Below are 17,040 nucleotides of genomic sequence, written 5' to 3'. Positions count from 1 at the left end.
GGACACATTAATTATTCACAACTGTTCAATATATACAGAGGCAAGAGAATCTTAGACCATAGTGCTAGGAGAGACCTCAGAACCCATAGCATCCCATGGCCTGGGACACATCTTCATCCTATACTACCCTCCAAAGGCCATGACTTGACTTGCTAGAGTCCCTACTGCCTTCTTCTATGGTTCTTGGGTTCCCCATCACCAAAACTGAATGGTTGGAGGGAAAATAGTCCTGTTTTCCCAGTTCTTTGTCCTGCTTCCTAGAGATAGAATATGTCTCTTCCAGGCAAATTGTCTTTAAAAAGATAATTCTGGATTTGGAATGAGAAGATATGGGTCTAAAGTCTATTCTTTCTGTTTTCTAACTATGTGACTTTAAACACATCTGTAAAATGAGGGGGTGAGACTATGGGTATCAAAACTTCCTTCCAGTTCTGAATTGATTACCTTATGATGCTACTAGACATATTACAGGGAATTATTTGGTATGAGAAAGAGGGAGAAAGGTATTTGGTAGCTCAATACTTCCTGTACCTCTGCCCTACCCAGCTCTGGATATAGACACTCAGGATCTCTAGTAGGCATTTCTCTCCTTTGGACCTCTCTTCAGCTAATCTCTACCTGTGTTAGGGAAGCTCTAAGAAGCTGTAACATGTGCAGCAGCCACACTCCAGTAACCCATCTCCATAGATGACCTAGACCAGGTTGAGGATGACCTGTTGGGGAGTTAGAGGAGTATGTGTGAAGATTCCCTAGTGGAATGGACAGATGAGAAAAACAAATGTAGCTGAAGCACTTCAAGCTTGGGTCAGACATCAAAGATGCCAAAAAATCATCCAGTGCATCTTGGGCCATTGCCAGCCTTCTTGAATTTTGTCCTGCCACTGGTTTGATGATATGAGAAGAGAGAGTGAGACTGATGGCTTTGTGCAGCTCTGCCTCACTTAAATCCAAATCTCAAAAGTGAAGACATCCACTGTGATACCATTGATCTGCTTTGCATATGAAGGACAGACAATTACTTGTACTAGACACCCTGGATGTAAAGGGTAGAATGAAACACATGCTGCCCTCAAGAGGCTAAGTCCTTCCCCTTGATTTTTACATCGTTCCTCATTCTGGACTTATTGACCAGGGAGAAGCCATATCCCTGTTCCATGTGACTATGGAATGGGGAGATCAAGCTATCTTCCTAGGCTTTATGCTGCTAGTAGCATATCCCCTCACTAGGATGTAACTAGCTCCATTCTTAGTGGTTGCTTTGCTGTATCCTTAGCCTAGTGTTGGATTACAAAATCATAGAATCAGTTTCAGCATTGACAGGGACCTCCCTCACTAGCCACATTTAGTAGCCTAGACCCTTGAAGCTCAGTTGCCAGGATTCCTTTGCTTCAGTCTGTGCTCTGTTTGGCATGAGGTTCCTGCCTCAACCGAGATTATAGCATTATAGATAGAGTTGGAAGAAACCCTCAAGACCAGTGAGTCCAACCCCTCATTTTACAAGTTCAAAAACAAGTTCAGGGAGTGAGCTGAACTTTACCAAGTATTTTGCCCCAGGACACACAGTGACTGTTAGACTTGGTTTTTGAACCCAGATCCACTGACTTTGAAGCCAGTTCTCTTTGCTTTTTGCTATATGATTTTACATCCTGCTCCTCCTTTACATTCTTGTTCATTAGAAGAGGTAGGATCATATAATTGTAGATTTAGAGCTTGTCATTATCTCAAAGGTCATCTAGTATAAAATGATTATTGTATAGAAAAGAAAATGGAGATCCATGGAAGTAGACCTTCTTTAAGTTTAATAGACACTGTGTACTTGTTGCTATTTCCATCTGCTTCTAGAAGTTTCCCTATCTTAGGGTACTGTCCATGGTTCTTCTTCCCTCCCCACTTCCTGCCAGTGATGCACAAGAAGCTAAGTTTACAGTGGGTCTTCAATAGAAAGTCTATATTATCAGAGATCTTTCATATTGCTATATCTTCTCCTCATTTTCATCCTTCCAGGTTGGCACAATACATGTCAATCAGTGCAATCTACCAGGAATGCCTTTTATAGCATAAGTGACAGGTGGGCTGGACAATTTCATAGTTTTTGCTACTTATAAACTTGGAGAATCTTTTTGTTATCAATTCATTTAATATGAATTTCAAATAGCAACGTTTGAAGCCAAGAATATTCAGAGCAAGCAGTATCTATGGAACAAAATGCAACTATCATGACAGAACTATATTTTTTAAAAATCTACATGTCCAAGATGTAAAGGAAAAGACTTAATTTGTATGATGTCATATTTAAACATAGAATACAGAATTATAAGATCATTGTGTTGAACAGGGCCAGTCTTTTGGCTCTCAGATTGTCCCTCTCTCTACTAAGTATCTCAGAAATAATTCCTTTAATTCCTTGTATCAGAAAATATTTTTTTCCTGAAAATATAACTCTCTAGCACAAGAGATAGAATGCTGGACTTGGAGGAATAAATGAGTTCAAATCCTGGCTCCAACACTTATTAGATATGTGATCTCAGACAAGTCATGTTGCCTCTCTCAAGCTCATTTTCCTCATCTGTAAAATGAGGGGAAAAAATCAGCCTCTTCCTCATAGGGTTGTTTGAGGATCAAATGGAATTACATAGGGAAAGAGCTTTGCAGACTTTAAAGAGTGACAGAAATGCTACTTATTTGAGCATCTGAGAATGTGTTAACTATCTGAGAGGAAGACTGTCTTAGGACTTTTACTGCAAGGTCAAGAACCCTTAGCTGCTTTGAGGCTCACAAAACATAATGTGTTTCCTTCTGACCACTATCTCCCCAATCCACCGTCCCTTCTACCAGTGCTGCCTTCTCTTAGTCCCTTCCCTGTAAGGTAAGCTAGAGTTTGACACCCAACTGAATGTCTGTTATGCCCTCTTTGAGTTAATTCTGATGAGAGTAAGTTTCAAGTACTACCTGCTCTCCCCGATTTCTCCTCCATTGTAAAAGTCCTTTCATGTCTCTTTTATGTGAGATAATTTACCCCATTCTATCTTCCCCTTCTCCCTTCTCTCAGCACATTCCTTTTTTGTCCCTTAAATTAATTTAATTTTTTTGGCTATTATCCCATCATACTTAACTTACCCCTGTACCCTTTGTCTGTGTACACTCCTAACTGTCCTAATAATGAAAAGTATCATCTTTCATTGTAAGGATGGAAATGCTTTAATCTTATTTATTCTCTTATGATTTGTCTTTCCTGTTTACCTCTTTATGCTTCTCTTAAGTCGTATATTTGAAAGTCAAAATTTCTATTCAGCTCTGGTATTTTCTTCAGGAATGCTTGAAGGTTCTCAATGCCCATTTTTCTTCCTGAAGGATTTTACTCAGTTTTGATGGGTAAGTGATTCTTGGTTGTAATCCCAGCTCCTTTGCCCTACAGAATATCATATTATGAGCCCTCTGATTCTTTAACATAGAAGCTGCTAAATGTTGTGTTATCCTGACTGTGGCTTCATGATATTTGAATTGTATCTTTTTGGTTTATTGCCATGTTTTCTCCTTGACCTGGGAGCTCTGAAATTTGGCTATAAATATTCCTTCAAGTTTTCGTTTTGGGATGTGTTTCAAGAGGGGATTAGTGAATTCTTTCAATTTCTTCTTTACCCTCTAGTTCTGAGATATCAGGGCAGTTTTCCTTGATAATTTCTTCAAATATGAGGTCCAGCCTCTTATTTTTTTTGGGTCATGGCTTTCAGGTAGTTCAATACTTCTTAAATTATCTCTCCTGGATCTATTTTCCAGGTCAGTTGTTTTTCCAGGTAGTTCAATACTTCTTAAATTATCTCTCCTGGATCTATTTTCCAGGTCAGCTGTTTTTCCAGTGAGATATTTCACATTTTGTTCTGTTTTTTTTTCATTCTTTTGGTTTTGTTTTCTTGTTTCTTCATGTCTCATTAGCTTCCACTCCTTCAATTCTAATTTTAAAAGAATTTTTTTCTTTAGTAAGCTTTTGTATCTCCTTTTACATTTGGCCATTTCTGCATTTTAAGGAGTTCTGTTCTTCAGTGCATTTTTGTGCCTTTTTAATCATTTGACCTATTTTTAAGGTGTTATTTTCATCAGTATTGTGTGTATGTTTGTGTGTGTGTGTATGTGCATCTCCTTTACCAAGCTGCTGACTTTTTTCATGATTTTCTAGCATCATTCTCATTCCTTTTCTCAGTTTTTCCTACACCTCTCTTATCTGATTTTCAAAATCCTTTTGGAGTGCTCCCAGGGCCTGAAACCAATTCACACGTTTCTTTGAGGCTTTGCATGTAGCTATTTTGGCATTGTCATCTTCTTTTGGGTTCTGTTTGTCTCCAATAGTAACTTTCTATAGTAAGCTTCTTTTTTGTTGTTGTTTGCTCATTTTTCTAGCTAATCTTTTGACTTTTAACTTTATGTTAAATTTGGGCTCTGCTCCTAGGGCATAGGAGGCACTGTCTCAAGCTTCAGACTTTTTGTGCTGCTGTTTTCAGAGTCTCTGAGTATTCCTTCCTTCTAAGGTGATATAATCTAAGGACAGGTGTGATCACTACTCTCCTGGCTTGTGCTCTGATCTGGAAGCAACCACAAGCATTCTTTTCTGCCCTGGAACTGTGACCAGTTTCTCTGCTACTGCTAGTTCTCTCTCCTGCCCTGGGACTGTGATCTGGAACTGCATCATATCAATGAACAACATCCTGATCCCAATAGCAGCAAAAGGTTCTCTATAATCTCTTTCTGACCAGTCATCTGACCTCCTTACCTTCTGTGGGCTGAGACCTCTGGAAGTTGCCACAGATTCAGTGGTCCCCAAAGCTTGCTGATGGCTTGCCAATTGCACTCCACTCTTACTGCAGAGTGACAGACTTTCCCTGCCACTTTTAAGTTGTCTTCAGCTGGAAAATTGTTTCACCTCTCATTTTGTTGGTTCCACTCTTCAGAATTAATTTTGAAGCATTATTTTAGCATTGTTTTGAGGGGAATTTGGGAGAGTTCTTGCCTTTACTACACCATGTTGCCTCTGATTCCTACATAATGTGTTTTCAATAATCAATTATTTATGGTAGTAGAAAGGCAGCAGAGACATAGTTAATTGTACTCTCCTTTTATATATTTTTGTAATTCTGAGGTATTTTAGATAAGGTTTCACAAAAGCCTCAGTGAAATTTTAAGAGATTAAAGCTTATTTAAGCCATTAAATATTATAGATGAAGAAACTGAAGCTCATGATGATTAAAGTGACTTGACCAAGGTCACACAGTTAGAATAGAGCAGAGCTGGGACTCAAACTATGGCTTTTCTCATCTCCAAGTCTAGGGGGTCTTTCCACTATACCATGAAGTACATACTCAATATCTCTTTAAATCCTCTCAATATGCCTTAGTCTTATTCTCTTTTTTCTCCTACCTTCTCCAAACACAAAGAAAGGGTTGGGAAGGGTGGGGAACCCTTCTAATTCCTTTTTTCCTATCTTAAATCTTTCATGAAGCCATTTATGCAACTCTTGCCATTGGCCTCCCCGAATGGAGAAGAATTGGAGGTGGGAATGGACAAAATCCAGTCCTACTACCCCCAAAATATTTTCCCCTCAAAGTCTGAGGAAACAATAAGGACAAGTCAAAAACCAGAAGCCAGCTTCTAATTATCAGTCTAAGTTGTTCATCAGGTCTTTTTTTGTCTTGTTTATATCACAGATCCCTTGGGCAGGGACTGGGCTATTATTTCAGGATTGTCAGCCCTACGATGAAAAAAAGTAATACCCTTGAATGGCATCTTTTGATCTCACTCTCTTCTCTGGCCCTCATCCCACTCCCTGCCCTTGTATTGATAAGTTTAAAGTAGTGATGGCATTATTAAAAAGAAATTAACAGAAACCACAGGGGAAGTTCTTGAGAAAATTCATTTTCTCTTCCTGATGTGGACTGGAGAAGACACTAAAGTTGTAAAACCCAGTTTGGCAATGACTAGATTAATTTTGGAGCACATTTACACAGCTGCTCCCCTGGAAAAGCCTACTTTTATTGTAACTCTTGCTCTGGGAAGCCTTTCCTTTATTTAATTAAAAATGATCAGTACTGTAGGCTTTTTATAAACCAGGGTCCATGATAAAACTGCTAGGCAGGAGTGCCATTGCATTAGTTCCTTGACATTCTCCTTTATTAGCTGTCAGTTTATAATTAAAGGTTTGAGTGGCAGAACTCTGTGTACCAAGCAAAATGGTTTTGAGGATCTTAATTATTTCTAACTATCACCCTAGCAAATGGATGAGAACAGAAGCAAAGCCACTGGAAGGGAGTCATTTGGCTGTGCCCACAGCTTCTCTTGAAGAATGCAGATATGCTTTAGGGCTTAGTGTGTTTGTGAAAGAAATTTGTGTTTTGAAATGACACCAAAATATGTTTGGAGCAATAAGCATTAGAAACAGGACAAAGGATACAGAGTGTCCAACAAAGAGGATTGTCCTTTGTTATGAGTTCATTAGAAAAACAGCAGTTGTCTTTGTTGGGTAGGATACTGTTTATATCATGATTTTGGTCCTATAGTGAAAAACATTTGCCATTGTATTTCAATTCATCAGAAAACTTTCTGATGGGTTTCCTTGCATTATTAGAGAAATAAATATCAATTTATGCAACTTATCAAAAGTGTGGATTTTCTCTAGAGTTATGAAGTTGTAGGGTCATTGATTTCCTTTGACTCAGAAAATCTTTAAATGAATATCACTCATTGTGAGCAGTACTGAGCCAGTTAGTAATAGCCTGAAGTCACTCAATAGAAGGGCAAAACCTATGAGTCAATAATAACAGTACAATGCCACCTTCTCTCTGAACCTTAGTTTACTCTGTTGTAATTTGAGAATATTGGATGTGATAATTGTCCAGGTCCCTTCTGTCAGTCTTGTTTCTGTTGATGGCATCATGTTCCCAGCCACCCAGGTTAGAAACTTCAAAATATTCCTCAGTTCTTTCCTCTCTCTCATCTCCTACAACCACAAAAATTTTCCCAATCATATTGCTCTTTCCTCTACTCACAACTACCTAGTTCAGGCCCTTAGTACCACTTGCCTGGACTATTGCAATAGCTTCATAATTGTTTTCCCTTCCCACAGTCTCGCCCTTGTTAATATAATGGCTATAATATTTTTCTGAAGCACTTTTCTGGACATGCCACTCCCTTGCTCAAATCCCTTCAGTGTCTCTCTATTAACTCTGAGATAAAATACAAGCTCCAACTTTGTGTAACCTTGGGCCCAGTCTATCTTTCTAGGTCTATTTCATGTGGTTCCCTTTGAAATTGGCTTATTGCTGTTCCCTAAGTTCAGCCATTCATGTCCCATTGTTTTGTACAGGTATCATCCATGACTGGAATGCACTGGCTCTTTTGATTTTCAGATGGTCTGTCTTCCTTGAAAGCTCAACTCTGGCACAATCTTCCCAGTTGTTGACATTTTTTCTTCTCAGCTACTTTTGTATTGTTTTGTCTTAGATCTCTTTTGCCTCCTTCCTTTATTCCCTTGCCTTATGAAAATGTATATATGTGTAATATCTCCCTGGGAAAATATCAGTTCATTGAGGAAAGGAATTCTCATGTTTTTGCATTCTTTTTTCAAAATGTTTGTTTATTTATTTATTTTTAGTTTTCAACATTCATTTTCACAAAATTTTGAGTTCCAAATTTTCTCCCCATTTCTCCCCTCTCCTGACCTCATAACACCTTCATTCTGATTATGCCCTTCCTTCCCTTATCTCCAGCTTCTCTCTTTTTTTATAGGGCAAGATAGAGTTCAATGCCCCATTACCTGTATTTCTTATTTCCCAGTTGTATGCAAAAACATTTCTCAACATTTGTTTCTAATACTTTGAATTCCAACTTCTCTCCCTCCCTCCCTCCCTACGCATCTCCACTGAGAAGGGAAGCAGTTCAATATAGGCTATATATGTGTAGTTTTGCAAAAGACTTCCATGATAGTCATATTGTGTAAGACTAATTATATTTACCTCCATCCTATCCTGTCCCCATTTATTCTATTCTCTCTTTTGACCTTGTCCCTCCACAAGAGTTTACTTCTACCCATTTGCCCTCCCTTCTATCATCCTCCTCACCCTACTTGTTGCCTCCTCTCCCACTTTTCTGTAGTGTAAGATAGATTTTCATACCAAATTAAGTGAGCATGTTATTGCCTCCTTAAGTCAAATGTGAAGAGAATAAGCTTCACTTTTCCCCTCTCACCTCCTCCCTTTTCTCCTCCATTGAGAAAGCTTTTTCTTGCCTCTTTTATGAGTGATAATTTGTCCCATTCCTTTTCTCCCTTTCTCCTCCCAATATATTCCTCTCTTGCCCCTTAATTTTATTAGATATCATCCCTTCTTATTCAACTCACCCTGTGCTTGCGCTCTCTCTCTCTCTCTCTCTCTCTCTCTCTCTCTCTCTCTCTCTCTCTCTGTATAATCCCTCCAGCTACTCAAATACTGAGAAAAGTTTCAAGAGTTATGAATTTTATCTTTCCATGTAGGAATGTAAACAGTTTAACTTTAGAAAGTCCTTTATGATTTCTCTTTCCTGTTTACCTTTTCATGCTTCTCTTGATTCTTGTGTTTCAAAGTCAAATTTTCTATTCAGTTCTGTTCTTTTCATCAAGAATGCTTGAAAGTCCTCTATCTCATTGAAAGGCCAATTTTCCCCTGAAGGATTATATTCAGTTTTGCTGGGTAGGTGATTCTTGGTTTTAGTCCTAGTTCCTTTGACTTCTGGAATATCCTATTCCATGCTCTTCGATCCCTTAATGTAGAAGCTGCTAGATCTTGTGTTATCCTGATTGATTGTATTTCCACAGTCCTTGGATTGTTTTTTTCTACCTGCTTGCAATATTTTCTCCTTGACCTGGGAACTCTGGAATTTGGCTATAATATTCCTAGGAGTTTCTCTTTTTGGGTCTCTTTCAGGAGGTGGTCAGTGGATTCTTTCAACATTTATTTTGCCCTCTGGTTCTGGAATATCAGGGAAGTTTTCCTTGATAATTTCATGAAAGATAATATCTAGGCTCTTCTTTTCAATCATGGTTTTCAAATAGTCCCATAATTTTTAAATTGTCTCTCCTCAGTTGATTTTCCAATTCAGTTGTTTATTCAATGAGATATTTCACATTGTCTTCCATTTTTTTATTCTTTTGGTTTTGTTTTGTAATTTCTTGGGTTCTCATTAAGTCATTAGCTTCCATCTGCTCCATTCTAATTTTTAAAGAACTGTTTTCCAGTGAGCTTTTGGATCTCCTTTTCCATTTGACTAATTCTGCTTTTTAAAGCATTCTTCTCCTTATGGGCTTTTTGGACCTCTTTTGCCAATTGAGTTAGCCTATTTTTAAAGGTGTTATTTTTTTTCAGCATTTTTTGGGGTCTCCTTTAGCAAGCTGTTGACTTACTTTTCGTGATTTTCTTGCATCTCTCTCATTTCTCTCCCAATTTTTCCTCCACCTCTCTTACTTGATTTTCCAAGTCCTTTTTGAGCTCTTCCATGACCTGACATCATTGCATATTTATTTTGGAGGGCTCTAATGGTAAGCATTGTTCTTCCTCATCTGAAAGGATGGAAGAAAATACCTGTTCACCAAGAAAGTAACCTTCTATAGGCTTATTTTTTTCCCTTTCTTGGACATTTTCCCAGCCAGTTACTTGACTTTTGAGTCCTTTCTCAAGAGGAGGATATACTCTGGGGACCTATAAGTTCTCAGTTCCTCCAAGGTGGCTCAATCAAGGGAGAGGACTTTATTCCTCTGCTGGCCTGCACTCTGGTCTGGGAGCTACCAAGGCTTTTCTGCCTAGGATCTGCAAGTAGAATTCCATTTCTAGAACCTCCACCAGTTCCACCATGCCAGCTAGCACTCTTCCTCACCCCTGTGCCACCACTTAGGACTGAGATCCAGATCAGTGGCTCCATTCCCCCCCAGAGGCATTAGACAGAGGGCTCTAAAAGTGGATGCTGCTGCTACTTCTGCCATAGTCACCTGCGGCCAGGGCTAGGGGAGGACCCTGCTCCCTTTTCACCCAGAAGAAAAAGCTTTTTCACTGACCTTTGAAGTGTCTTTAGCATTTGTGGGTAGAGGGATCAGAGAACCACTGCTGCTGCTGAGGATTCCACCCCACAGGCCTATTTCAGTCCTGTCCCTGCTGCACCCTGTGACCAAGGCTGGGCTGGGCAACGTGAGCTGTGCCTTGCTCCATGCTCTGTGTGATAGACATTTCCTGTCAGCCTTCCAGGCTACCTTGGGCTGGAAATATCTTTCACTGTGTCGTTTTGTGGCTTCTGCTGCTCTAGAATTTGTTTAGAGTCATTTTTTACAGGTATTTTATGGGCTGTGTGGGAAGAGCTAGAGTATGTGTGCCTTTCTATTCTGCCATCTTGGCTCTGCCCCCCATGGTTTTGTATTCTTAACACTCAGCATAGAGCCTTGTACAAAGTAGATATTTAATAAATATTTATTAAATTGAATGACCCACTGAGATCCTATGAGTAATGACATAGGACTTCTATTGATTTTCTGATAAAAACTATTTTTAATTTCTTGAAAATCATTATTTTGACATTTCTATATATGAAAGGCATGATGGGGAATAGGGAGTTGGCTTCAGAGACAGAGATATCTGGTTCATATTTTATCTGTGAAACATACTGATTCTGTGACTTTGCCCTTGTCACTTAAGTTGCCCTTCATCACCCCTCCCTCCTCACTTTTAGGCAACTCTCTAAATCTCTAATAATCACAAAATGGATACAAATTAGTAAAGAGTTTCTTTACTAGGATCTCTAGATGATAGTGAAATCAGGTACAGTCTAATAAATGATCTAAGAAGATCCTTTGGGAGTATTAAACTGATGTTATGTGTCTCAGTGGATAGGATACAGGTCTTAAGAGTCAGGCACTTATGATCTGTATAGCCCTGAGCAAATCACATAACCTCTCTGGGCCTCTGTTAAATGGTGGGTTGGATTTGTTGACTTCCATGGTTCCTTCTAGCTCTAAAACTATACCCTAATGAGATACTGTAAGCTACACTTCTTGTCCCCAAAGTTTCTGATCCAGTAGAGATATGCCTTAGTCAGTTAACATTAATTAAATACCTATCATATGTTGGGGATTCAAAGAAAGGTAAAATAAGAGTGAAACGCACATGGGCAGATTATACACAAAGTGGAATGAGATTTCCCCTCTGTCCTGAGTTGGGTGTGGGGTAGGTCTGGTTGAAGGTGAGCAAATAAGGTCATTTCCACCTCAAGGTTACCATGTTGTGTTATGGTCAATGGCCAGTAGATTTTACTCTTTTTTATGCAATTTTATGGCAGATACAATTGCTGTTCATTCTTTGTTCTTGAAGAGGACCAGTGACATCATGAAGGTGATATCTTGACTTATTGCAAGAAGGAGGCTCCAGGATATTTGGCTTCTGCTTGTACTCTCATTATGATCCCTATCTTCTCCCTATGGGTACTGTTCTGAAGGGTAAACATCTTTAAAATTTTATCTAGGCCCAGAACTACACATCACCTTCCAGGATGCTTTGTGCCATGTTAGCAGTCACATATCCCCTTCCTTCCCCACTCCCATAAATCTATCTGTCTAGTCAATCAACACGTATTTAGAGGCAGCTAGGTGGTACAATGGGTGGTGTTGGGCCTGAGGTCAGGGAGACTTGAGTTCAAATGTAGCCTCAGACAATAAAAGTGTGACCTTGGGCAGCTCACTGAACCTGTCTCAGTTTCCTCAATTTTAAAGTTGAGAAAATAGGAGTCATTTCCCAGGGTGGCTGTGAGGATGAAGCACTTAGCACAGTGCCTGACATATAGTAGGTACTAAGTAAATCCTTGGCTCCTTTCTCTTCCCTCTTCTCCCTGATTCCTCATTAAGGGCTTACTATATGTTTGTCATGTGCTGGGAATGCCAAGATATGTAAAACAAAGCAAAAAAAAAAAAACCATCCTTCTCTCAAGGAGTTCACATTCTAATGGGGAGAGAGCATGCAAACAACTATGAGTATAGATATTCATTTTATCGTTTAGAAAACTGGGACAATTAACTCTTTTGTCCTGTGTAGTTTCATTTATGATATCTTGAAATGTAGCAGTGGAAAACCAGACTTGGATAAAGGGAATTGGGAATTGAATGGAGCAACTTGACCATGCTTTAGACACAAATCACTCCGGCTCTCACTGATTGCCCAACAATAGGTCTCAGCCCAAGCCTCACTAGGTAGTTGTTTGGGTTTTAATGGTTCAGAGTGAGTGTTAATAGCAATTATTTCTGTTCTGGCCCCAAACCCTGAGGGTCTTCCTCTCCCAGACTGATTTTTTTTTGAGTAGATATAGAGCATTTTTTGCTTCATTTCTTACCTAGCCTTAATCACTGAATGGGTGTTGCCTCAGATAAACTCAGACCTGGGAAAGACCTTACCTTAAAAAAGACAAGGTCTCCTTCTGCATACTGGACCATCACCAGTCATCCTGATCTGTATATGGCCACCAGACCCAGATGTCTTTGGAAGAGAGAGTGAGGGTGGTCACTTTGCACAGACCTGCCTCACTTAAATCCAATTCACTTGCAAGTCAAGACATCACCTTCCTGATGTCATGGTCCTCTGAAAATGAAGGACAAACGACAACCAAACAGCATATAGATAGATGTCAATATCCACAGTGTAACACACACTCTTTCCCTCCTCCCCCCAACCAGATGTAAGGATCAGCTTGATATGTATTACTTTCAATGGACTATTTTAAAATAAATATAAGGAGGATATTCAGAGCAAGGATAAAGTTCATCTTCTATTTTTCCCTTTCTTGTTAATGGCTATAATCATGCAATCAGAATATCATGGATAGGTCAAGAAAACATTTTTAAGTTGAACTAATTTCCATTAACAACAAAATGCAGCTGTTTCAGAGCTGCTGAGTGACTTCAATCTGGATAGGTAAGCTACAGCTTTAAATGATTGCATCTGGGGTGCTTTGAGATCCCTGGGATTGTCTGTAAGCAGCTCTGCACTAATTAGCTCCCAGGAGGTAAGTTTTCTCTCTCTCCCTTTTTTTGTTCTGAGTTCAGCTTTGAACAAAGGGAGCCAGCTATGTTGGCCTCCCATTGGCATTCAGGGAAGGTATCATTTCAGATCCAAAGAGAGCTGGTGGTCACAAAAGATGAAAATGCTACAAGGAAGGTAGAATGTGTGTGGTATATGAAACTGACTTTTGTTTTTATTTCCAAAAGAGCTAGATTACGCTAATGACACATTGTTTATGAATTCTTCTTCTGGGTAAAGCCTTTAGTATCATGAACTAGAATTTGCTGTTCCTTAATAAAAATCTGCAGTGACATTTGAAAAATGGAATTTGAGACTAGTCTCAATGCTATTATGGTTCGTTCTGTGCTCTGTGCATTCATTCTTTGTACAGTTATTGCTGGAGAGAGATTTTTGGAGACAAAAAGCCCCGCAAGTTGGAGAAAACTCTATTATGATGGCTGAAGAGACTATTAAACACATTGATGGAGAATTTACTACCCTGCTGTTCCAGAGTAATGTCAGACACAAAAAGTCCTTCTCCAAATTTGGTACTGCACTTGCCAACTCTGCTAAATCCCTCTCATTAGGTTAATTAGCAGTGTTAGGAAAATAAAAGGCTATTGAAGAAATGATTTATCTTCTGTAGTGGTGTAAAAGACCAGATTTGGCTTAAATGTTATTGGCTCACAGGGGTTGTTTTGTGCTATTGCGTTCCTCTTTTGTCTAAAACACAACGTGCTTTTAAATGCCTACTCTTCCTCTCCATAGCAGTTATAATTGAAATCTTTTTTTAAATAAGTATAAATAGAGAATGCAATAGCCTCCCTTTGAAGTCACCAGTCCTCCCATCCGTATGGTACTCACTAAAGGTGTGCTCTCCTTTCATGGAAGATGGACAGCGTAAATTTCAAATGAACAGAGTTGTTCCCTGTAGGTGGACAAGTTTTACAGTGCTCCTGTTGCAGGGTAGGTAACATTATGCTAGTTGCTTCAAGCCCAAAGGCTATTAGAGTCTTCTCAATGAAATCAACTGCTAAAAAGAGATTGACCTAACAATTCAGGGGGAAAAGTCAAATGGATGACAAACGTCTTTCCTGAATTATGGCATCCAGTTCATTGAATGAAGAGTTTATTGAATTAGTACAGTGGGGCATCTATCTGAAACAGGCATTACATATGGACAATGAACAGGGCCTATTGTTCCTTTGAATTCTGTACTGAATTTCAATTGTAAAATTACATGGTACTTATAATGATATTAAGCTTTTCTCTGACCCAAAAGCCAGCTTTTTAATTTTTTTTAGAAGAACAATATTCTAGTGATTCTTTGAAGATTCCAAATAGAACTACTAAAACTGAAGAACTCAAATTTTAAAGTCCCCAACAGGTGATGTAGAGATACTTGGTAGATTTCAGGTGGCTATACCATATTACCAGGGGAGATTTATATGCAAGAACTAGTACAAGGGATATCCAGGAAAGGTGGAACCAGGCTAGTGAACTGGTGAGGATAAGAGAACAAAGCTAGAATACCTAGGTACTACAATGGGATGTCCAAAATTCTGAAAGGTCTAGAAGAAATGTCTCTTCACCATGATGCTTCTTTTAAGCTTTCTCAATTTTGCTTTGCTCATAGAGCATAGCATCTTCTCTGACGTGGGCACACTATGCTGAGTGGTCCTGTGCCAGTGTCGCCCATGTCACATGATTGATTCCAAAGTTCTTCAGAGAGACCTTGAGAGTGCCCTTGTATTGCTTCTCACCACCATGTGAACACTTGCCCCATGTGAGTTCTCTGAATATACGTTTTAACAGTGTGACCAGTCTGTTGGAATTCCATTCTCTGAAGCAGAGTTTGAATGCTTGGCAGACTTTATTAATAGGAGAATAATAAGAAAAAGTTACTAAAAATCAATATGAAATATTATTGCATAAATTATTTCATGGTTCTGCTCAGTTTACTATAGATCAGTTCATGTAAGTCTTCCTAGAGGGAGAGAAAATAAATACTTGTTAATCCAAAAAATGTATATGAATATGCTTTATATAAATATACATGAAAATCAATGTGGAATGCAGACCTTTTTATTACAGTTGCTTCATACCAAGGAAACAATTGGAAAGGAATGTCACTAATAAAATTTTGTTCCAAACTGGGGTTAGAGCTTCCAAAGATAGCTAGAGAGACTTTAACCAATGAATTTGAGATTCTAAAAATATAATTGGGATCCTACTTTCTAAGCTTTTTCAAGGAAATGAAAATAAGAATTTCTCAATTCAATTAGAGGAAACACAGATCTGAGCTTCCTATTTCTCAGTAATGCATTTTGAGAGTCAACCATGCACTAGGGAGTGTCCAATCACACATTTCCTCATTCTGAGAAAGTAATAAATGCGTCCATTATGCTCAGTAGTCTCTACTGGCTGATGTTGCCCATTTTCAAATGGCTGAATATTTTCTCTCTACATTTCCAAGGCTGATCTCTGCTGGGAGGTGTGAAACTCTTTAGTACTTTGGGGTATAAGCTGATTGCCAGAGGAAGGAAATCTCTCTCCCCAAATACGGCTTAACACAGTAGGCTCTGTGGCATGCTGGGGTTTTCTGGTCTTCCTTTGAAATATTTTGCTTTTGATACCATAGGAGGGGCATTAAAGTGGATAAAATAGTGCTCAAGAGGCATGAGGCCTTTGTTACAATCTCACAAAACTGTAGTTAAATTGAAAAGTTAGGAACCAGAATCAAATCCAGAAATCTTTGTACTCTGTCTTTAATGGTCCGTTACCCTCTCAATAATGAAATCATTCATCTTCCTAATTATCCCTAAATAGTTTCTTTAAAACACACATACACACACAAAAAGAAGCAGCCTCCTTCCTACCCATCCCCCTTCTACTCTGATGTATTTATTTTTCCCCTAAGGAAAGATTAGAGCAAAACTTGAGGGCATTTTACCTCCATCTCTCTTTCCCCACTAGGGCTGAATTTTCACAGAAAGGTCATTGAAGATTGCAGAGACTTTACAGTCTGAAATTTGGCAAATTATTTTTTAAAAAGAGACACTATAATGTCCCCTGAAGTCATGTCGTGCCCACAACCCAATGGGACTCTTTTCATCTCTATGCTATTGTGATTTGTGTTATATATGTGACTGAAATAGTTCAGATTATTTTTGAGAAAGTCCTATTTGAAACCTATTTGATTAGTGATGGTAAAAACTCCCTTGTATTTCCCACTGACTTTGAAATACCTGTTTATGTAATACCCACATCAGAAACCCTATACCCACATGTTGGTCACAATTTCTCTAAGACTCTGGCCACCATATTGCCTCTCCTGCTCCTTTTTGGAATTTGTGTCATGGTTGCTGGGGTATGCTTGAAATACGGGTCTACATCACACTTCCAACAATTTTGGGATCATTATCCAAACAGTTTTATTTGTGGTGAAGTGGAAAGAGGCCAGGCCTAGGAGTATGTAGACTCAGCTTCCAGTCCCAGGTCAATCACTATTTAACTTTCTGCGTAATAAGGTAAATTGTTTCATCTCTCTGGGACATCATTACCTAATTCTATAAAATGAAGGTGTTGAACTCATTGGACTCTAAAGCCCTTTCATCTCTGACGTTCAAGGATCCAGTAAAGCTTTTAGATTAGATAAGGTTGGTCTTGTTCTATTCTTTAGACCTATTAGATGCTAGAGGTAAAAAAATGTTCCCAAGGAAGCAGGAAGAGTGGATCTTCAGAGCCTCTTGGCATCCCCCTAAATTTCAGAGGATTATTTGTCTCTAAGAGTAATGATTTTCATTACAGATTGGAAATTGGGTGAGATCTTAAAGGTCATTGAGTTCAACCCTTTCATTTCACATATAAGGAAACTGAGTCTGGAAGAGATTGCCCAAGGTCACAGGTTATCTGGCTAGAGAGCAAGAAGACATGTATCCATTCAGCAATCATTACCTTTGTATGTATCACTGCTGAGGATGCAAAGGAA

Source organism: Notamacropus eugenii, chromosome 6 (genome assembly GCF_028372415.1).
Source record: "Notamacropus eugenii isolate mMacEug1 chromosome 6, mMacEug1.pri_v2, whole genome shotgun sequence".
In the NCBI taxonomy this organism is placed as follows: Eukaryota; Metazoa; Chordata; class Mammalia; order Diprotodontia; family Macropodidae; genus Notamacropus; species Notamacropus eugenii.
The sequence above is the reverse complement of the archived record's forward strand: the minus strand, read 5'-3'. Positions refer to the sequence as shown.